The sequence below is a fragment of the Pseudorca crassidens genome, chromosome 6 (assembly GCF_039906515.1).
Source record: "Pseudorca crassidens isolate mPseCra1 chromosome 6, mPseCra1.hap1, whole genome shotgun sequence".
Taxonomy (NCBI): domain Eukaryota; kingdom Metazoa; phylum Chordata; class Mammalia; order Artiodactyla; family Delphinidae; genus Pseudorca; species Pseudorca crassidens.
The window spans coordinates 46218158-46240977 of NC_090301.1; the positions used below are offsets into that span (position 1 = coordinate 46218158).

A 22820-nucleotide genomic window follows, 5' to 3' on the forward strand; every position below is an offset into this window, starting at 1 on the left:
TGATCCAAAATTCCAAATTAACATAGCTCTCCAATCAGAAGTCTATAGGTTCTGGCTTCCGATATTAATATAGATGTCTTAGCATAGCAAAGGTGATTAATTCTGGCACCTTTAAGAAGTTATGGGCTGCACAGTAGTGGACCAAAGTTTTTTGCTTGGTTTTGTTTTTTCTATTCTGACTAGTTTTATGAGAAATATGGTTTTGTTCTTCATAGGATGTGCTCTAGTAAAGTTCATCTACGAAAAGTTAGGCTTGCAAGATTAGATGGATCCACAGGTCTAGAAAAGCAACAATAAAGGGGTCCAAGTCAGTAGGAATTTTGAAACTGCTAGGTGGCATTTCAGGGGCTCCAAGGAGCTCTGGTTTTTTATGTCTCAGTGCAGAAAAAATTCAGCAAGAGGCAATGCAATTTATTAGACTAGGATGCTTGTGAGGCTTATAAGTAGGCAGGTGAGTGTAGCACTGCCCCGAGTACTTAGCGGGTTATATTTTTATAATCAAAGGAAAAGAGGGGAGGGAGAGAAGACCACCTTCTTCCTCATTCTTCTAGTCTTCCATCATTAACTCCTCCTGTGTCTTGGGAAGGGGAGTTTTTGATCCTATATGGTGCATCTGGGACTGTCATGGCACTATGGAAAAATTATTTCAGGTCTCAGTACAATGAGTCTTTCATTTTGAAATGTCACCTTTCCATAAATTGTTTTTTTGTGTGTGCAGAGAGCATGTCCTAGGGGTCATTAACTTGTTGACATCACTGGGAAGGTTGTAGGCCTTATTTTCCACTATTATTTTATTGTCTTGAAGCATGCCTCAGGCCTCCATTGCATGGTTTTGTTACTAAGCAAATTAGCTTGGTTTTGTTGTTAGGCAAGCCAGTCTGGTTTTGATGCTAAGCGACTCACTCTGCTTTATGAGTCAAGCAAGGCCATATTGTTTCAGGATTTTTCCATTACTTTCCTGAGTGATCATTAACTTACTGCCGTCTCCCAAAGCCCCCTAAAATTTCCAATCTATCTACAATCCCCTAGTGGGATCTAAACTAACTATTTGATGATCCTATTCTACCCCTATCAATTTGCCATGAAGAAAGTTCTATAATAAATGCTAGATGTATGCTTCATGTATATAGAGCATTACAGCAAAAGGAAACCATCATCAGGCAACAGAGAGAAGTTATGTACAAAGTGCCTCAAAACCAGGAAGCCTGACACATACTAGCAAGTGCTGGTCATGTAGCATATTCCTGCCAGCTTCAACAGCGGAGCCCTCCAGGAATCTCATTGAGCCCAAATTCAAATCATCAGTCTCACTGTAATCAATAAACAAAGCTGACGAGCTAGTACAAACCCCACAAATCTGCTCAGTTCCAGGTCACAAAGCAACACTATTTTTTTTTTAAGTTTATTTATTTATTTTTGGCTGCGTTAGGTCTTTGTTGCTGTGCGCAGACTTTCTCTAGTTGCAGCAAGTGGGGGCTACTCTTCGTTGTGGTGCATGGGCTTCTCATTGCAGTGGTTTCTCTTGTTGTGGAGCACGGGCTCTAGGCACGCGGGCTTCAGTAGTTGTGGCACGTGGGCTCAGTAGTTGTGGCTCACGGGCTCTAGAGTGCAGGCTCAGTAGTTGTGGTACACAGGATTTGTTGTTCTGCGGCATGTGGGATCTTCCTGGACCAGGGCTCGAAGCCGTGTCCCCTGCATTGGCAGGCAGATTCTTAACCACTACGCCACCAGAGAAGCCCCAAAGCAACACTGTTAATCAATATGTTCGTACCTTGACCAGAGGGCAGTGTCATACATGTATATTTCTTATTTCACTAAGAGAGCTAAGGCTAATTCCAGACCTCCTGAAATTAATTCTTACAGTATAGTCAACCTGCCAACTGATAGTTAAAGCCTTCTTGTGACAAAATGCTCATTCTTAGTTTGTCAGCAGTACTTGCCTTACAACATCATATAGTCAGATAATCAGAAGTTACGTACAGATTCCAAATGTTTGTAATACCCAAATGTTTGGGTTTAGATGGAATTATACAGCTAAACCATCCAGTAATACCAGCATAAACTTTTTCATATTTTTGTGCTAACAGTAGTGTTTCATCTCCCTGATAAACAGCTTTCTGTACTTTATGGTATACGTTTGCTGAATGGCTAAGAAAACAATCTACCATTAATGAGGTCTAAGTCTTCTTCAGGCCAATTCTCCTCTATGAGGATAATATCCTGAGGGGGCTTTAATTCAGTCTCCCAGTACATATTGCAAAGATTGCCCAATTTCAGATATTTGAAAAGCTTACCATATTCCACACAGCATACTTATGTAGGTCTTTATTTAAAAGCAAATGAAAGAGACAATACAGGCAAACATTGAGGTTCCACAAAACATCCCATGAGAAAGCTCCTCAGGAGTCTTAATTCACACATGCTGACCTTGTTCTGTCTCCAGCTTAAACCAGCAAGATCTGTGCAAAGACTGTTAACTTTGGGAGACCTCAAAGCAAAAGTCCTGAGCAGGGCTTTTATGCCTCTCTGGCTGCATAATAAGCCAGACTGACTTAACTGGTTAGGCTGGTTGCAAACCATCAGTAAAGTTTGGGGGATTTCTAGGGGTAGTTTAGAAATTTAAATAAATCTTCATAAATTCTACTGCCCTTACCTTAGCCGGGGGTCAAAAACCGGACATTCAGGAGTCCCCAGAATATAGTGTCTCCAACCTACCTGTAACTGAAACTTATCTCACATATTTATGGTAATGAATACTAACATTATCTTATCATGCTTACAATACATATATGTATATAATACCAGTATTATAATTGTGCAAACTAATAGGTAGAAGGTAAGACATCAGAAATACAGAACTCATGGTAGGCTTTTTGTTGCTGTTTTTGTTCCTGTTGTTTTGTTTTACATAGTGAATTAGTTACAAAATCAGCAATAAAACCCAAGACTTCTGAATCACAGTCCATCTCCATTGCATCTTGATGCCTTGCAACATAAATGTGAACTTCCTGGGGTCTGAAAGGTGTAACTCATTTATGAAATAGATATTCTACATATCATGCAAAGAAAACAGTTGTAATATCCTAGAAATACAATATAAAGATTTTCTGATGTTAATTATTTAGCTCTGTCATTAACTGTTTATCTACAAATCAAAGTTAAACACCATTTAAAATTAATGTGTATTTCAATGACTAAGTATACTGTTGACTTGTGTTAATTATCTTAGCTTTATGTATGTTTTCCATATTCTTTTTCATATTACATTATATGTTGCTACTTTATGTAACCTTTATTTAAAGCAAAGACAGAACATATTTTTTTTCAATATCTGGATAATACCATTTTTTTTAAAATTTGTACCTTTTACCTTATAAAGATTTAGCTCATTATATCTCTTTAAGTCATCTAGCATTTGCTTCAATGAAGCCATCCATGTTTTTTTATATCTTCTATTTATTAAAGATAATTTTTCTGTCTCTGAAACTTGGAAAGATTTCTATTACTTTCTATGTTAAAATGTAACTGTAAATCTTTACTCTTGAATATTAGTTTTCTCAGGGTTAGCATTCCTTCCGTCTTTCATCAGAAAAAGATAAAATTATAAGAACATGATTTATATTTAAAGACACTATTTTTCTATCATATGACTGGTTCAGATGATAATACCAGTGATACCTTATACAAAATCAAATTACTAAATTGTAGGTCTGTAAAATTCTAGTAAAAATATGTCTTTATGTGTGATACTTAAGTTAACAATAATGTTTTATCGTCATGCATTTATGTGATACATTTGATTTAATTTGCTCTCATCTAAACAAGTTGCTGAAATTTGTTATTTTATGCTTTCAAGAAAGCCTCTTTTTGGAAAATATTGATTAAATATAAATATATTATAAATATAATATATATTTGTATTATAAATATAATTCATTAATTTAAACCAAAATTTTGTCTATGAATCGTGCCACATAATCCATATATAGTGTCTGTGTATGAAGTACAGAGATCAGAGTCTCCCCTATGAAGAAACAATTTGCAATCATGATTTGTGCGAACTGAATTCAGATATTATATGTGTAATTGAGGTCTATGATTAACAAGCATTCAGAATTATATGGTTATTAAGACTGAAGGACAACTATATAATTCACAATGTATTAGTAAAGAACTATCTTTGGGATAGAGAAATGAGAAACAAAGCTAGATTATGATGCAATTAATATAAATAATTACCACATTATATTTTAAATATAAAAAGCTTTCATCAAAATTATTTAAGGTACATTATTAGTTTAAGAACAGATAGCCTAATTTAAAATGGCATATTTGAAAATAATATGCACTGGCAAGAAGGAAAAATTAAAAAACAAATTTTGAAATGTTATTTCTAAATATTCAAAAGCTTGATATCAGAAAAGCAAACAATTGAATCATTATTTGAGATTCTTATTGCTACTTTTGTATAGATACCTAGAATATTGAATTGATTTCATTTTTGTTATTAATAGTAGAGTAAGAAAGAGGCCATAAACACATATCTCAAGGAAAGGAAAGGCCAAGTTAGTTCTAGACCGTCAGCCCATAATACTAAAGTTCAGAGACAAAAAATAGATCGAAGTTTTCTTTTAGGAATACTCCAGGCCCAGCTTCTTCCTTGTAGTACTCTTGCTGGATTATAGGAAAAAGAGTAAGCTTAAGACCTAAGGTGATTCCAAATGTTCAAGTAAATGGTTTAGAGGGCTCAGCACAGTTCTATCCATATCAGATACAGTTTTCTTTATCCAAGAATGAGTAAGGAGAAAAATATTGAACTGATGGTCCAGTCAGAGAATATGCCACAAGGATATGAACAAAGGATAAAACAAAAAATATAAGCATCAAATACAGGTAAAAAATATATATGAATTTTGGAAAAGTATTACTGCAGAAATCAAAGTAAACTTTCTCCCCAAGAATATTCATTTAAGTGTTATTTTTTTTTAATGGAAGCAACTTAGATGCCCCCAAATATGGAAATATTAAGTAAACTGAGATGTCCACACAGTGAAATACAATAGAACTTTTAAAACTGATGGTAGGGGGAATGACTACAAGTGATGTTTAAAATCAGGTTAAAAATATTGTGAGTATGAAATATTCATATTGTGTATACAAACGTATCTATTGAAAGATAAAACAAGATGATAACATTGATTCTCCCTGTATAGTACATTTCTGGTTTACTTTTTACATACCTTTCTTTGACTTTATTTTTAAACTCCTCTACAATAAATAATAAATTATACTGTAATCAAAACCAGATATTTTAGAAGAGACTTTAACAGAAATATTGGAGGAAAAAGCGTAAAAAAGTAGCCCATGATGGGAATGATAGTTTACTATTAAAAGATAACAATGAAGAAAACTCCTTAACTCATTTCTGCAAATAGGAAAGAAGAAAATGAATATTACTTTACCAGCACATTGAGAGAACAGGAGTCATAGGAAACAATCAGAAAACAATATAAAACAACCTTGGGTTTTTTACTTAGAACTGCCCCTGAAAACTTACTACATGAGACCATTTTGTCTCTGTCCAGGTTAAAATTTGGCCAGAACACCCAGCTGTTAACTCTTAGTTAACAAAACTTCCCTGCTCAGTTTACTGCTGAAACAGTCTTGCTCTATAGTTAATGTACCCAAACAGGTATAATAATTAAAACTCTCAAATAACTTCAGAGTTGAAATTCTTCCATATTCCAGCTAGACCAGCTTCTCATCTAACAACTCCAGAGTTGGAGAGATATCGGGGAGAAGATGTAAATGATAATGAGATCTTTTTTTTTTTTTTTGGCCGCACTGGGAGGCATATGGGATCTTAGTTCCCCAACCAGGGATCGAACCTGTGCCCCCTGCATTGGACCACTGGACCGCCAGGGAAGTCCCAATGCAGTCTTTCTTAAGTGAAGTTCTCTCATCCGCAGTTCCAATGTAAAAGAGATACATTGGACATTTATGACTCCTTCAGCTTATGGTCCAAATAGACTCTCTTAATTAGGCCCTTCTCTCTCCTGCTCTAATAGTCCATGATACACCCAGCCCTTTGACCAGCCATTAGTAGGAGTCCTTTTCCAAACCACCCCAGACCACTACTTTGCTGTCACAAACTCTTTTATTTTTCTTTTTTATTTTTCCTAATACAAGTTCATTTGTTCCTCAAACTTAGAGACTTCAGCAACACCTATCAAATTCTCCAAGTAGTCTTATATAAGTTTTTATCATTATATCTGAGGTAAGGGGGAAGCATGATCCCCTCACAGCAAATTTATAACTCTATCATGAAAGCCATTTCAGCTTAGCTTTTATATCATCAAATGTTTAAGAACCCAAGTGTTTTGATACAGTTTTTGAAAACTCTTTTGCAAATCTGGATAGGTGAATAAATGCATCATTTATTTTCCTATTTCTGGCTGAAGGAGGGGATGGGATGATAGGGTCCCTTTGACCACAGAAGTTTCCCCTCCTCTTCAAAACTATGCATCCTGCATATGTACCTGGTTTATGCCTTCTACAGAATAGCTCAGCACCACCTGCCTTTAGGGCTTCTCCTCATTGACCTATTTCCCCAGTTGATAGCCTCACACAGTAGTTCTACAGTCCCCACAGTCATAAAGCCACAATCTTATAACACATACCATTGTCTCAGTCTGTGCTGGGGGTGAGGAACAGGCTCCCATGGCCTCCATTAAAAGCATCACTGAAAGAGTTATAGAAACTCCTGTGCCAAGGAGACCAAACCAATGTAGACTCTGTCTTCCCCCAGGTGCTATCAAGAGGAGATAGTCAACACAATTCGGAAGTGTGAAGGACATAACACTATATAGGATGGACTTTATCTAATGGGGAACAAGAAATAGGACTGTTCAATGAGCAGTAGTTTTAAACTGCCTCTTTGGAGATATTCTTCATGACTGAACCAACATCTGGGTTTTCTTGGGAGTTGGAAATGCTTGTATTTGCTTTTCCTCATTCTCTGCCTCATTTCTTTTCCCCCTGTGTTTTCTTCATTTGAATGACATTCACCAATAATACAGTAGCATGAAAGTTTGCCTCAGGCTCTGTTTTCCAGGGAGTTTAGGCTTATGTCCCCTGAAAGTAAGTAATTTACTGAAAAGAATTTAGGAGATTATTGTGAAAGGAACTTGGATTGCAGATGGTCAAGAAATTACAAATGCCACTGACATGTAACAGCTATTAACATCCTATAGAACTGCAGTTCTGAGGAACACACTTCATTTAACTTTGGACCAGTTGTCTAGTTCAAATCTGAAGTTTTATGATTCCTCACTTTATAAGTAGATCTATTATATTCAGAGATGCTGTAAATCCAGTCATTCAACCTATGACAATTCCAAGAGGTCATGATTCTGACTTTGAAAAGGAAGGTACTAAGCAGCAATAAAATTAACAACTTTTTGCACAAAGATATCTGTGTAGCAAGAATCACCCACAATGACTTCCATTTATTTTGACCTCATAACACCAGAGCACTGAGCCAGTAACAGCTCAATGTCAGAAAGATGAGCTGACCCAGAGGAAGCAAAGCACTGACATTGGCATCCAAATTATTATGTATTGAAAAATCATCTCGGCTTGCACCTGGCACATTGGCTCTTCTTGTTGACATTGAAACTGGAAATTGCCACTTGGCATTATCTATCAAAGTCTAGAAGGATAGAGGTTCGTTATAGAATGTAATGCAATCAGGGCCAGCCTGTAATTATGGGGACAATTCTCAGAATTTGCATTAACACTGAAATGACAGTCCCTGTATTCATTCAATAACCACACTCTAAGAACTTAACAGTAAATACTAAAGTGATGTCTTTACATTAATAACATCAATTTAGTGAACTTAAAATTTTGGAACAATATTGAACTACTAATTATAACTCAATTGATGTAAGAAGAAAAATTCCTAAATATAAATATGTCATAACACAATAATTATACCCTGAATGTGTTATTTTATTATTGTTACCAAAAATCAAAATAATTTGTATAGTTATAATAGGAATAGGTAACGTTTGTAACTTTTGTTTTCAGAGCATATACCTTACTAAGGTACTCAGTCTTCATTACTGCTATCACATATTGTGTCTTCCACTGCTTCCCCATATTTCATATTATTCACTGTTATTTTTAAAAGCAACATTTGGAGAGAAATATATAATCTTCATAGTTATCAGATATTACTAATGAAATATAAAGCTCCTCTTATTTTAATAAGTAAAACTGGGGAGCCATTAAACTAAACTGTACCACTTTTTCTCTTAAAAACTCACCTCTTAATTTCTTCTATCTTTTCCTTAAGCTGTTTGTAGGCATATTTTTACTGTTTGTATTACTTCTAAAATGTACTATGTACTCAGCAATTCTATTTCTTTAAATAACATTGTGATTTAATATTTAAGCAATACTCATTAGTCCATAAATTTTAAAATCGGAATTCTTTGCAGATCTGACTATTGCTGTTGATCATTAATCAGGAGTTGCATAACTCATTAATTTGTGGTAGGGTTTTACAGAATTCATTCTTCTACTAGGTGAATGCTAAAGGGCACAGAAGGAATTAAGAGTCAAGACTAAAATTAGGTAGTGGCAAAATGGCCAATAGTTAAAACCAATAACCATCACGTTGATAGATGGTGGTTAATTCAGAGTACTGTAGAGCAATGCTACAAAGTCAGAAGGATTGCTGCTATGCCAGCAACAGCTTACAAGGAAATGAAATGGCTTCAAATATAAAGGCTCTATGATCAAAATCAATGTTTCCTTTGGTATGTGAAAGTCCTAATAATGTACCTTCTAAAGGACATGTGAAAAGAGTTTACATTTATGACCCGCCTCTCCTTTATGCTTTTCTTCATTATACTTATACTCAAAATCTCCTAGGAACCTCTTTCAAAACTCATGTGAATAGTCTCAACCCACAGTGCAACCAGATCTAGTGAATCCCAAGCACATGTGTATTTTAACAAAGGCCCCCAAATGCCAGACACAATAAAGAATATTTCATTTGTTATCTCATTTTATTTAACCCACACAGAACCCTGAGAGATAGGCATTATGAACCTTACTTTCCATTAGAGGGAAAAGGAGACTCAAAATAGTAATTAATAAGGAAACCCATCTAGTTATTCTGCTTAAAATCACTATTCTCTACTATGTTCACTCCTTAGTCACTAATGGTTTATGTAAAATAATGATCTCCATCACTGTCATTTCATAATCAGAAAAACAGAGTACCATTGGAAGCACATGCCACATGAAAGATAGAATTCCCACGGGAAGCGGACTGTCACACCTGAATGACAGAAGTCTCACAGAAGGTTGGCAGCTACACCTATTCCAACATGTTTGTGTTATGTTCCTATCACTTGTTCTTCCAACTCTGCCCTCCTGGTACCCATGCCTGTGTGACTCCAACACACCTAAGCACAGAGGCGTGGGTGTCCACTCTTGTCCCCCTTTCAGGATTTGGTGGCAACTTTGTGCGAGTTTACTCTGCCTTAAAATGGAGGAAACTATGATTTACATTATACTGTAAAACCCTTTGCTTTGGATTGTTTTCTCCCGGAACAGATGCAAAGATATCACAGTTGTACCCTCAGGTTTTAGGGGGAGAGTCCAGCAGCATGCAAAAAGTGTTTATTGTCAGCAAAGAGATGGTCTTAATTGGTTTCACTTCTGATTTAAAAAGTCCATTTCTGCCCATCTTAGCTACTCAGCTTAACTTTTAATTTCACACTTTATTGCCTTTATTTTTGCTGTTCTGATCACTTGGACTGTTCAGTTATCTTTGTTATGCTTGGTTAATAACTATATACTTTGGCAAGGCAGTCTTTGCTTCAAACAGCTATCCTTCCTGATTTAATCAATATAGTCTATTTCACTTAATATTCCAACAAAGAGTAACATGGGGAACTAGAAAGAAAAGAATCCATATACTAACAATTAGTCCTTATAATTAATGCCTATGATCTTAAACACATAACAATTTAGGCCTTATTCAACCACTTTTAATGGCAAAGTATCTTCATTAGATAACAGAATATATTAATATCTGACAGAATATTAGTCAGTGATTAGTCAATAAATAGCTAAGCTAAAAAAAGAAGAAAAAAAGCTCTTTGTATCTGATTAGTTCTTCAACTTGTAAAAGTTTTGCTTTTATTAAATTTCCATTTGCTATATTCCCATGACCAAACCATAAATCTCTGGCAGGTTTCCCAAATCACAAATATTATAATATAGAAATTTTCATTTTATCTCAGCAATTTTAGTAAAATGTTGTATTCTCAGAGGTTGTCACCATAGATGTATATTACTCAATATTGTGTGTTTTTGACTGAGCTTCAAAAACAATTGCACTGTTCGACAAAAAAAAAAAAAAAAAAGAGGGCTTCCCTGGTGGTGCAGTGGTTGAGAATCTGCCTGCTAATGCAGGAGACACGGGTTCGAGCCCTGGTCTGGGAGGATCCCACATGCCGCGGAGCAACTGGGCCCGTGAGCCACAACTACTGATCCTGCACGTCTGGAGCCTGTGCTCCGCAACAAGAGAGGCCGCGACAGTGAGAGTCCTGCACACTGCGATGAAGAGTGGCCCCCGCTTGCCACAAATAGAGAAAGCCCTCGCACAGAAACGAAGACCCAACACAGCAAAAATAAATAAAATAAATTAATAAACTCCTACCCCAACATCTAAAAAAAAAAAAAAGACTTTTTCCCTCAAACAATACATTTTTCTTCTTATTCTGCTGCATACACTCAGAGTTATGAGGCCATATTTTCTAGCATCCTGAGAACCTGCACCTACATTATAAATTAAGGATTGCTCTAGTCATTTATAGATTCTCTGTGGAGAATAACAACTCAAATTTTCTCTTGTGTTTGCCCAGCAGTTCAAAGGAAAAAGCAAATTAACTGGAAAAATAAAATAGCTTTTCTTCTTCTCCAAATGATGTTTCTAAGAATATTAGAAAGTTCTAGTAGTTGGAGTGGGAAAAAGGAAATATTACAACAGAAAAGTATCTCTTTAGTTATTGAAATTTTTTCTTTTATATTTGTGGAGAGTAACAATGACAGTGATGACAGCAACAGACATTAAGTGCTCACTGAGTGCCATTGTATGTGCTAGGGACTATGTAAGATGCTGAGGAGTAAATTATGAGAGAAACCAGACAGGCTCTGTGACATCACAGCCTTAAAAAGTCCAAGGTACTTTCATTCGATGATCTCAGATATAAAAATTCACAAAGCAATCAAATAGTTTCCCAACTTACCTACATAGTTTTAAGAGTTCACTTGTTCCCCAAAGTAAAATTTGTTGTTGGCTGTTCCCAAAATGTCTGCTAAAAGTTTGAAAACCAGTATTTTTGACATTTTAATTTAAGGATATTGCCAAATACACAAACGGACAATTTTTTAAGTTCTATTTTGTGTTTAGAAAAGAAGAATAATTGTCCTAAATTAAGAATACCTGACAAGGGAGAAGAAAAATGGAAGTAGTAATCATTCATTATTAACATGAGGGCTACTCTTGACTTTTTCATTCTTACAAGTATTCCATTGGCTTATTATATTACTCCCCTAACAGTCATTATTCTTACTGATGCGGTACTGCATTTGTGTTTACCACAACTGAAAACTGGAGGATAATTCATCTACTCTGATAAGTTGCATCAGGAAGCTACAAGGATCTTAGTAATAAAAGAGTTATTACTCTTAGATTAAGTATTATGGTTGTTATGTATGAATAAATACTGCTGAAACCTTTCAGCTTCTGACTGCTGTCTCACAATATTCAGAAATTTCAGTTCTCACTTTGGTATAACAATAACTCATAAAATATAGCTAGTCTTTTTTTAATCTTATTTTTTGAGATATCGATAGGTTGCTAGCTGGTAAGATATAAATATACCAAGTTTCTTTTAGACCACTTAACTTTAGAGAAATAGATTTGTTTTCTGTCTAATTGAGTAAATAACCTTTGTGTTACTTAATCTTTTTTGTAACCCTGGAGGTGTCTATAATATAAAGAATTAAATTCTGAATCATGTAACTTCCAGGGACTATTTGGCCAGAATTTACTGACTAAATAAAAAATCTCTAACACAATATTATAACTTAGTCCTCTTAGCTCATACCTGTGATTTCCAGAAAACAACTTAATCTCTTCTTTTCATAATCATTCATTCAGGCTATGTTTATCCTCTCACAGGAGTTACAAGACATTCTTTATTTTTCTCTTTAAACCATTTACATACTGAGAAACCTTAACACTGAAACAGTATTTATAAAAGGGAGAGTTCTTCAAGGACCTGTGACAAACAAAAATTTAAAGTTCATCCACAAATCTAAGTGCTGTCATATGTACATGGACACCAGAGCAACTGGAGATGCTAAGAACATAATTACTATATTATTAATTATTAATTGATAATATAATATAAAAATGTGTCTTGAATAATTTTCTGTGTAATATTTACTCACAAAATAAATCCTTATCCAAGAAATTAATAAAAACAAAATATGATTTTCAAATTGTAAACACCTATTCTTTTTTGTAATATATTCAGAGAAATAATACAGTTTAATATTAACATAGATAGTGGTATTAATACACATATTGATACAGAAATATATAGTGTTACCTTAGGGAATTAATATTTTCATACCATTTATTATCATGCTCAAAAATATGGATAATCTACAAATTTGATCCATTAGTTTATTATACAAACCAAAATTAATTATATTCCCATTAGGTATATGGCTCATATACTCATATATGATAGAGAAAAGGCACAAATAAGATGAATAAATATACATTACAGCATATTTTTAGGCAAATTTAAAGATATTTTTAATTCTCTGATTTTGCACTTGATTTCCATTCTGTCTATTGTGTCTCATATCTCCAATACCATTTCTAAAATGCCATTTACCAGAAGCAGAGAGTAATCTCTAGAGTTCCAGGAAATTTGAGGCCACACATGAAGTAGATTCTCTTCTTCCCCTCAAAAGCCTTCATTAGGAGATTACCACTTGCATGCTAGGTCTGTTCCATCAGGCATATTGGCCACTGGTGTGGCTACCAAAAGCAGTTCGCTTATCAGTCACTTCTGAGCATTCTTCAGGTCATTAAAAGCCATCAGAACATGATGTTGCAGAGCAACCTGGTTGTTGAACATGAAATTTTTTTAAAAAATTGCTCTGCTGTACATACTCTGCAAATAATTATTACAGAAATCCATATTGTGGATGGTTAAAAAAAAGGGTGAAAAGTGCTAATATCTTTCCATAAATCAGCACTGTATGTCACCAAATAAAATTCCCTTTATTAACAGAAATTCTATCTAAATCTTTTACATAATGTGCTGGAAGCTAACTCATCAGTTGTTATGGAAAGCCGCACAGCTGGATGCTCCTTGCAGATCTGCTGAAGTATGCCTCCTTTAATCAACGGCATTTGGATCTTCCTTTAGAAGCCTTGCAATGATTTAAAGAATTTGACCACGGCAATTACCAGGCTGACACATTACACAGTTTCATTAAAGATCCTTTCACTGCTCATTAGCATTAGACAGACATTACATAAGAATTCTCTATGATTACTTAGCGGAATTTTCTTTTTTATTCTACATGTTTCCAGTAGTTTATACTATCTGTCAGAGATTATTGTATAGTTTTGGTGCTGTGCACTATATTAACAATGTGACGACTCTCAGGAACTTGTATATCCCTAAACATGGCACTGATTTAATAAACTGTGTGACATCATAGAAGACAACCTTCACTTCAGTATAAGATGGCTTTTACTTTCTAATTGGAACTTATTCTAGAGTTTTTTGATTGTAGGGGAAAACCATGACATTTTTCATTCATCCAGAAGAGATTATTAACCTTTTAAAGTAGTAATATTTTAACAGAAAGTGTTGTCATATGAGTCTCACTTTCCACTACTTTTAACACCACAGATAAATTATGTTTACAGTCTTTTATAGTTATTATCATTCATGCACACTGAAAGCTGTTAAAAGACTTGCTTTGTGATTGTCAAATATCCAATCAGTCCTGGGTTTGCAAATCTAATCTCCATGGCAAAACTGTTCATTGCTAAGTTTAAGGCCAAGGTTTAGACTCAACTGGATAGAGAGTCTTTCCAATGAGAAAGTTCCCACTTTCTGCCTTGTAAAGTTCTAACATGGACCCTAGAGGAAGGTAGAACAACTTGATCAACAGTTCCACTAAGACCATCCAAAGTGAGAATGAAGTAACACCTGTAAAGGAAATCAGGGCTGCTGAAGAAGGGGGAAATGAATACTGAACAGGCAAAATAGCAAAAAATAATGGACGTTTCAAAACTACAGTAAATAAGTGCTTCTGTCTGACATACTTTTAGGTTCTCTATAAATAGGAAAAGCCATTATAATTAGTGTTCTAACAATATAGGCCCTATAGTCAGATATACCTGCCTAATATCCCAGTTCTACCTCTTCAAGTTATAGAACTTTGAGCATGTTTTATAATTTATCTATGCCTCATTGCATCCCATTGTTAATTTCATAGAAATCATGAAGATTAAAAAACTATATAATTCCAAACATAGCATGAGCTAATTACTATTACTAGTATTACCTACTATTATTAGAGGTAACACTTATGAAGTACTTTACACCAAATAAGCACCCAATCAGTGCTAGCAATAGTGACAGTTAAAGTAACCATTATTATTTTTATTAACCAACAAAATATATACTGGTACATCAAAAGGGTATTTTTGCAAATAAGAACTAACTGGAAGAGGAACTTCCTTCGGTTAAATAAGAATTTAAGTATCGTAAGTTGCACATGCAAAAATTGTACAATCAAGGTGGATGAGATGACCTTGTCTTTACAGAATAACAACAATAATAACAACTGCTAACATTATTATTAAAGCTACCTTTAAATAAGCACCTATTTTGATCCAGACATAATGCATAATACTATCTAATCCTGAAAGATAATAGTAATATAGAAAACAATAATAATACCAGAACTGCCCAAGGTAGTGAGCAAAAGAGGATCCAAATTTTCCTGGGGCCTGAAGATTTTAGTATGGGAAGCTAAAAAATAATATAAAAGTATGAATATATAATTAGGTACAGGGTCTTAGAAGGATTCTCTATTAGCCACTTGGTTATTCTGCCTCTGAAAGGGAGTACTATCATTATCATACCTTTACAGATAAGAAACATAAGACGCCCAGTGTTGAGACAGCTTGATCAAAGTCACACAGCTGGTGAATGTTAGAGCTAGGCATCAAGCCTGATTTTGTTTTGTTTTGTGGTATGTGGGCTTCTCACTGTTGTGGCCTCTCCCGTTGTGGAGCACAGGCTCCGGACGCGCAGTCTCAGCGGCCATGGCTCACGGGCCCAGATGCTCCGCGGCATGTGGGATCTTCCCGGACCGGGGCACGAACCCGTGTCCCCTGCATCAGCAGGCGGACTCTCAACCACTGTGCCACCAGGAAAGCCCCAAGCCTGATATTGTGTTTTCATTTTGCAGATGAGAAATCTCAGTCTCAGTGAGTTTATGTAACCTGCCAGAGATTGCAGAATTATTGAGTGGTGTGGGCAAGATTAAAACCCAGATCTGGCAGACTCTGAAGTCCATACTCTCTACACTAAGCTTTTGATGCCAACTGGTGAATAGTTCTACCACAGGATACTGAATATTTTTTTCAGATTTTCATTGCTTTTGATCAAAGAATCAAACGAATGAGACTTACCCTGGACCCTGAAGGAAATAAGGCTAATTTCAAAGGTGAAGTTGCTATTTTCTGAGGGCACTTTAGCAGAGGTTATTTTTGATATGTTTTAACAGGTATCTTTATATCTCTTATTTGCAACATAATTTTATATCCACCAGTCATCTGTTATGTCATAGAGCATTTGAGATTTCTAAACTAAAAGTCCCATATTAATTTTTATCCTAAGACTGAGCTTTAAACAAAAAACCCACCATAATATAAATAATCTATTCTTTGGGGATATAGAGAAGCTTTGTTCCAACTTTAGAGTTCAAGAAATTGTTCTTTTTATTTGGTTTCATTACTAGAACCCTCCATAAACATCCTTCTCCCCTGCATAGTATTGTGTATGTAAAAAAGTGAAGTTGATGGTTCTCCCCTTAAGAACAGAAATGAAAAAGTGAATGAATGCAAAATGTATCTTTTTTTTTTTTTTTTTTTTTTTTCGGTACGCGGGCCTCTCACTGTTGTGGCCTTCCCGTTGCGGAGCACAGGCTCCGGACGCGCAGGCTCAGTGGCCATGGCTCACGGGCCCAGACGCTCCGCGGCATGTGGGATCCTCCCGGACCGGGGCACGAACCTGTGTCCCCTGCATCGGCAAGCGGACTCTCAACCACTGCGCCACCAGGAAAGCCCCACCAAATGTATCTTAATATAATATTTTGAGGCCAGAATAAAGTTGGTGGGGAATGTGAATATTTCCATAACCTTATTTCCCATAGTGTGTATAGGCATTTAAAATTCTTATATAATTTGACAAGCTAGAGGAAGGTGTGATAGGAGTCTGGTATTCCTTTATATTCATGCGCCAGAAGGGTATACATCAGATACAGAGGAGATTTTAGAATTCATCAATTAGGGACTTCCCTGGCGGTCCGTGGTTAAGACTTCACCTTCCAATGCAGGGGATGCAGGTTCGATCCCTGGTCTGGGAGCTAAGATCCCACATGACTCGCAGCCAAAAAAACAAAACATAAAAACAGAAGCAATATTGTAACAAATTCAGTAAAGACTTTAAAAAATGGTCCACATCAAAAAAAAATCTTTAGAATTCATCAATTATCCAACAATTAGATTGATATGAAACAGTAGCCATAACACTTCAGGTTCTTTAATAGGTCTTGGTAACCCTTTAAATCATTCTATGTTTTCCTGTCATATCACTCAACACAAATATACACTATATTTATAGGTATAATGATAATCAGTAACATCCCTGAACTATTAGTTCCAGGAAGGAACTCTTACGATAAAGGTGGTGTAGCAATGATCTCATGCCCATGGAATTCACTGGTCTTACTTCACACCATATTGGAATTGTGATGGAATAAAACAATATAATCTTACCTAAACATTTCAGTCAGATGTCGGTCTGTGATTTTTTTTAAACATTTCACAGAAAAATAAGAAAACTAAAGACACTATAGAAAGTTTTTTATTAAGTTAAAATTTTACTTTTGAAATAATCACTTTATTCTGAGATTATGTTTTTCCTTCTTTTTAGTTGCTAAAATATTCTTTCCTTTATGTGACTAAAGTGAATGGAAAAGTTATTTTTTAGTTGCTTTTACTTAGAAAATTTTAATGTTAACATTCTCTGCAGAGCACCTAATTTTTAAATAAAATGTTACTTGACTATAAAATCTAAAAATACAGGAAACCAATATTACATAGAAAGTAGTATGCCATATATTTTTGGTTAAAGTAATATGTGTGTACCTTAAAACCCTTAGTGAAATAACCCTTCTCAAAAAAGTAACTAGTGTCAGATAACTTCTGTTAGTTTTCTTTCCAGTATCTTCATATGGATAGACAATTACGTGGATATGGATTTGCCTTCATGAACTGCAGTGCTTCTGCAAGCACCATCATTGGTGGATTTATAGAATTCCTTGTTCACTATTATGTTAAACTGCACAGAATCATCACAGGCCAGGGACATATTTTCTAACAAAGGAAGTGTAGCAATGAGCTCATGCCCATGAAATTTACTGAGCCTACCATATGTCACATCTAGAAGAAATATGCTTGATAGGCAGTGGCACTTTGGGGAATCCAGCAGGAGGTGAGAAAGAGACAGAGACAGGTTAAGAAGAGAGTGGTAGGGAGAGAGAGGAGAGGAGAGAGTTATCAAGGTATGGATCCCCATGGTGTCTTTTGTGAGGCTGCCTTGTACTAGTTATGTCCTTTACATAAAGGTCACTTATCATCAAGGTGGCTCCCCTCAAGGTGGTCTGCTCTATCATGACTCACTTCTGGATTTTAGTTTCCTCCATCCCTTTGATACTTTAGGGCTAGGGGTACTGATAACTAAGCTGCTGTTAGGACTGGATCCCAGCACTATACTAGTGTTTCCCCTGACCCCCCCAAACCTTTATAATTAGTACTTTGGAAATAAACTCTTTTTGAAGTATCTAAATGTATGTGAGTCATCTGTTTTCTGTAGGAACTCTGAGGATCTATTTTCATTTCACCCTAAGAGCAGAAAACACTGAAGATAGAGGAGATTCAGGTCATACACACAAACACAGACACATACATAGAAAAACAGAAAGCAGGAATAGAGAAAGCAGGGCAGAGAGATAAACCTGCAAGTATAATACTTCACAAATAGAAAAGAAACTATTAATTGTATAATTTATAATTTGTAGCAGCAACTTTGTACAACGTGTTGGAGCAATAGATGAACAAATTAAAAAATAACAGTGAGATAACACATAAGAAGATAGACATTTTCTGCTGAAAATGATTCATATAAAAGAAAGAGACATTACAACTCAAATCAAAATAACACATAATTAACAAAAAAGAATCAGCAACAATTGATCAATATCTGAAACAAGGGACATCCTATCAGGACAGTACTGGACTAAGAGTACTTTAGTTTCTTAATGTGGACAAAACTGTAAAAGAATATATATTATTATATTCTCTGGTATAGTATTAATTTTGAATTAAACATTATTGACTATTGTATTGTGCTTATTAACACCTCTTTTTGCTTTTAACTTTGTTTTCATAAGGTTCCAAATTTTTAAAAATTTAGATATTGTGAGGGTAAATAGATAAGTAAATAGTGTTCGGGTTAATAGATTTATCATCTGAATTTTGTTCCTGACCACATTGTGTTTTAAGATGTTGTATTCTAGAATGGAGTTGGAAAGGGAACTGATAGGATTATTATGAAGAATATATTTTCTTAAGACATTTTACCAGTGTGTAGGTATACTGCAAGCTACTCATAAATGGCAAAACATTATTTATGGAAAAATAAACAAGCTCCCTTTACTCTATTAAATGATAAGAATTTGCCTCTACTATTGAAATATTACATTCCTCTAAGAGTTCCTGGCCATATTCATTTCCTATTGCACTTCATTTTTTGCCTTTCTGGATACATAAAACAATAAGATAAAACAAGTTATATTATACAATTTCATTTATCAGGGTGATGTTTTATAGTATAGAAATAGAATTTTAATATCAGCTATTATTTGATATACTGGATTGATTGTGTAAAATTAAACTGCAACTTTCTGCTATTTTTTATTTTAAGTTTCTAGAACTAAATAAATAACATTGACTTCTTCAAAGGTGAAACTAAAGTAGACAATATCAATTTTAACAGAGTTAATGAAAGAAATATCTTACTTTTTAGTCAATGATTATTACAGATGCATTAATAAATTATTGTTATTAAGTAAAAAAATGAGTCAAGTTTCAAAATTATATTGTAGTTTGATATTCTAACTGAAATTACTTGGAGAGAGAATAGTAGAGAAAAGGAACAGAGAAGACAACTGGGTTAGAGGCAACAAACCTCACAGGGCTTTCTTCTCTGAGGAAGAGTCGGAGGAGAAAGGGAAGTAAAGTATTTATCTTGCTGAGTTTTGACTACAAGAAAAGAGTCATGTAGCCAATACTCAAAATTATTTTCTAAAATCTCATCTTATAAATATTTTAAATCTAAGCAATCACATATTTTATGCATAAATACTGCTATTTTAAGAACCTGGGATGTCTCAGATGCTGCCTAGTTTAGAAAGTAGGAGGTTATAGTCATTATCAACTTCACATTAATTAATCATCTACATATGAAGAACAGAATTATTTGTCAGTTTTTATACTTTTTACTATCTTGTAACTTCTCCCCTTTTTAGAAAAGAGAATGGTGGTTTATGCTCATGTTTTCTCCAATTGAAAATATTCTTTGTGAAAATTACTGTAATAGGAACATGTGTTTAAATTAGTTTGTATAAATGATATTCACCTACAAATATAATTTCTCCAATTTTTTCATTCAACATCATATTCGAAGATCTTTGTTGTATGTTTATATAGTTTTTTTGTCCTAAAATTCTGCACAGCGTTCCACTAGAATTAATTTTTAATTTTTCTTTATGGACACATAGGTGCCCCCAATCTTCTGCTTCCACAAACTGTCATGCAATAATAAATAGTGACACTGTCCGTTGGTTACACACTCAGTAGCAGGATTGCAGTGTCCTAGGAAACACACAATCACAATTCCAATAAGGATTGGTAGCTTGCCCTCCCTAACAGCTCATCCAGTTTTCACTCCCATCAGCAAGATAAACCTGCTCTCAAGTCTCTACATTCTCACTAACACTTGGTATTATCTCACTTGCCTCCTCTTCCTGAATTTGAATGTGGAAACTCCCTTCAGTCAGTGTGCTGGAGCAAATCAGAATGTAGGGCTGAACTCTTGTTTCCTGTCCTTATGGGATCACTGCTCTTCACTGACCAATATTTAGTTAGTGGAAAACCATCATTTAATATATTTTGACTATTTTATTTTTTTTAAGTTGTTTCAGGTGAGAGGATAAACCAATGTTAATCGATTGTGGCTAGAAGTAGAAGGGCTATTTTTCTTTAAATTTTTATTTTGTATTGGTGTATAGTTGATTTACAATGTTGTGTTAGTTTCAGGTGTGCAGCAAAGTGAATCAGTTATACACATACATATATCTATTCTTTTTCAGACTCTTTTCCCAAATAGGTTATTACAGAGTACTGAGTAGAGTTCCTTGTGCTATACAATAGGTCCTTGTTGATTATCTGTTTTATATACAGTAGTGTGTATATGTAATCCCAAACTCCTAATTTATCCCTCCCCCTACATTTCCCCTTTGGTAACCATACATTTGTTTACAAAATCTGTGAGTCTGTTTCTGTTTTGTAAATATGTTCATTTGTACCATTATTTTGTTTTAGAGTCCACATATGAGTGATATCATATGATATTTGTCTTTCTCTATCTGACTTACTTTGATTAGAATGATAATCTCTAGGTCCAACCATGTTGCTGCAAATGGCATTATTTCATTCTTTTTTATGGCTGAGTATTATTCAAACCAGGACTTTTTTAATAGTTAAGAGGAGAGATCATGATAACTGTAAAAGATATCAATCATAAATTATGCTATGCAAACCAGGACAAACATTCACCCCGTAACACTGATGTTTTAATTATTTGCATTTAATTATTTGATTATTAGTGAAATTGAACATCTCCTCATAAACAGATTAGCCAGCAAATTATTTCTGCTAATAAATACTATATCATTTGAATGTTTCTCTCATAGTTTTCTATCTCTTTCTTATTAACGGGTAAGAGTTTCCCTAGATTTTAGGTTCTAATCCCTTGGTTTCTGTCATCTTCTCCCAGTCTATAATTTACCTTCTTCCATTCTCTATTGTTTCCTTCACTGAAGAGAAATGTGAGTAAATCTATTTTATTCTTTGGGGACGGTATTTTTAGTGTAATATCCTACAATGCTAAAATTGTTATTGCTTAACCAAAGTTTCACAACTTAACACATCTTTACGGATAATCTTCTATGTGCCGCTAGACATTAATAATCGGTAAAGCAGATACGGTGTCGCTTTTAGGAAGTTCACAGCAAAGTAAGGCAGGTAGGCATTCAAGTACCAACGTGGATGGTGAATGTTAAAAACAAGAAAGAGAGGGCTTCCCTGGTGGCGCAGTGGTTGAGAGTCCGCCTGCCAATGCAGGGGACACGAGTTTGTGCCCCCGTCCGGGAAGATCCCACATGCCGCGGAGCGTCTGGGCCCGTGAGCCATGGCCGCTGAGCCTGCGCGTCAGGAGCCTGTGCTCCGCAACGGGAGGGCCGCGACAGTGAGAGGCCAGCATACCACAAAAAAAAAAAAAAAAAAAAAGAAAGAGAGAGAAGTCATGTTCTAAGATAATGTAAATTAAGAGACTCTAATCCAGTATAGGAGCCCTTGAGGAAAGGATGCTTAAGGTGGAATCGTTTAGCCAGACAATGGGGTGTGGGTGGGACATGTTCAAAGCATGGAAGAACACGGCCAGAAGCTGTTTTAGCGTAAGGCACTTTGCAAGAGAAGCCGGTCTGTCTAGACAGTTTTAGCTGTGGTTATGGTATCTGGTAGTTATACCGAGATTGTGATAAACTGCTTTCTTTCAGACATTTCTTTCTTAAGGAAAAAAAAATTCAAAAAAGTTTTCAAAAAAAATTCAAAAAAATGTGGTGGAAAATGTATACAGGATGAATTTATTCCAATTTTATATTAAACATATAAGTTTTTAGTACTTGAGTATATGTAAATATATATTTTATATGCATATATATTTTAAAAGTTTTATAAGTAATGGAATACTTTGAAAATGTTTCATGTATTATATATTAGCCATGTACCATATGTAGCCTAAATCTTAATCCTCTATCTTAAAAATAAAATTATTGTTCAAATAATGTCTTTTGATTCTGTACTGTCTTCCTAATGAATTCTTTGTGCTATTTGAAGCGTGTCTAGAAAAAACATTATATCTTCTAAATTAAAAAAAATGTTTTCCTAATTTTTTATATCTTATGTGACTTGGACCTAAATCTAGTTGACAAGTACTTAAGATGTGGATTTGCTTCTTTTAATAAAGTGCTTATTTAGAAAATACTATAAATTGTTGTCTTTA

At 34.8% G+C, this 22820-nt stretch overlaps 1 long non-coding RNA gene across 1 annotated transcript in view; it reads right to left on the reverse strand.

The window, feature by feature from the left end:
• The window catches only part of LOC137226427 (uncharacterized), a 217929-nt gene that overhangs the window by 164844 nt on the left and 30265 nt on the right, over positions 1-22820 (reverse strand). The gene's annotated exons all lie outside the window — the stretch shown is intronic.